Below are 1,882 nucleotides of genomic sequence, written 5' to 3' on the forward strand. Positions count from 1 at the left end.
AATGCATGTAGAGGGATATAATAAAGGTGAGGCAAATTTTTGTGAGGGACAATGCTTGGTATGCCATATGGTTTTGTGTGGTATTTATGCTCGTGAACTCTACTGAACTCCCAATGTACCAATGTCAACTACAATAATAATATTTACAATAACGTGCAATTATTTACTCTTTATTTACACGTTTATGATTGATAATTTTTTTTTTTTTTATCTTGACTTATCTGGCTTTTTATGAATAATTTAAAAAATTTTTATTTCATTTTTTTTTTTTCAATTTCAATTCATTGGATTTTTTTTTCATTGTTATTTTAATATTAATTTGTTTTTTTTTTCTTTTGTCATATTGTTTCATTTGACATTGGATTTATTTGGTAGTTATTAATAAATAAATTATCATTTAAAAAAAATATTAAATTTTATTTTTATTTTCTAAAAATACTGGCCTAGATAATTTAAATTAATTTGATAAAATTTTACGAGTATTAAAATTGTTATTTAATTTATAATACAGGGATTATTAAAAAATAAAAAAAAAATTAATTATATTTTTAGCAGAGCATGGTTTCGATCCACGGACCTCTGGGTTATGGGCCCAGCACGCTTCCACTGCGCCACTCTGCTATTGTTGGAAAATAGGCAAATTTTGTCTATTATAAAATAGACGAATAATTTTCAAACATAATAGTCCTAATTATCCCACATACAATTAAATTTAAACATTAAAAATTTATCATTTTTACATGCTTGCTTTGCCTGTTATCTAAAACAACAAGTTTCACTTTAAAAATAATTATTTGTTTTTTTTTTTGTTAAAATTCAAATATACGTGAAATATAAAATTACTTTCGTTATATTGAATGCATAAGTCGAATATTAAATTGTATTGTCAACAATTTTCATTACAAACACGTGATGTTATACAATTTTATATATTTTAAAAAAAAAAAAACTTTCTTTTGGCAAGTGTTCTGGATAAATAATTTTTTCACTTTTATAATTTTTTTTTTTTATTATCTACTGCTACTGTAGAAAGTTGAATGACAGAATTGTTGATTATTCACGTATTCATATATCCAGATTATTTAATATTCTAGTTTACGTTTCATTTATTATTTTAATTTTAAAATGAAAATTTAATTATCAATTATTATAAACTTGACAATAAACTCGACGATGATGTCTGTATCATGTAAATAATTGTACATATATTTCCGGAAAATTATAACTACTGTAATATAAATTTATGAGAGAAATCTCACGACCCTTTATATGACAATTATTTTTCTTGACTGAATTTTTACTAGAATGCAACATACTTTTTTTTTGAAATTATAAACACTGACCTCTCAATCATCCAAGTCAGTAACTACAAAGAAAAAAAACACAAGATAATTTTCGTCAAACACGATGTTTAGTAGTCTTTCTATTTTAATAAATTTATTGTTAATCTGCATACCAAAATTCCATAAATATTAATTATTAAATTGTGTTTTAAATGATGCATTTCAGCAGCTCTATGATTAAAATACACAAAAGTGAAACGCGTGCTTTCAACTGCAGGCAATATATATAACCATCTCTAAATCGTCATGAATTTATTAATAAACCTTAAAGTATGAATAAACTTGAACAAGACAACTATCATTATTATATATATTGTTTAAAATTTAAATACTCCCATCAGAAAATTCTAGCCAAGAAAAATTGCCTAAAATGAATCATGACCTACAACTTACAAGTGTCGATTGAAGAAAACATTTGATTCAACTTTATATAATAATAATAATATGTTATTGTAAAATTTATAAATTTCAATCGGAAATGATGTACATCCTGCAGATGATCGACAGCAATTAATTGGAGAGGAAATAATATCAAGAGA

The 1,882-nt window shown here is 24.0% G+C and overlaps 1 non-coding gene across 1 annotated transcript; it reads right to left on the reverse strand.

Moving 5' to 3' along the window:
- Window positions 1-549: 549 nt before the first annotated feature.
- On the reverse strand, window positions 550-621 carry Trnam-cau. The gene has a single exon. It is a non-coding gene; the product is annotated as a tRNA-Met (tRNA).
- Window positions 622-1,882: the final 1,261 nt, after the last annotated feature.

The sequence above is a fragment of the Aphidius gifuensis genome, linkage group LG5, assembly GCF_014905175.1.
Source record: "Aphidius gifuensis isolate YNYX2018 linkage group LG5, ASM1490517v1, whole genome shotgun sequence".
NCBI lineage: Eukaryota > Metazoa > Arthropoda > Insecta > Hymenoptera > Braconidae > Aphidius > Aphidius gifuensis.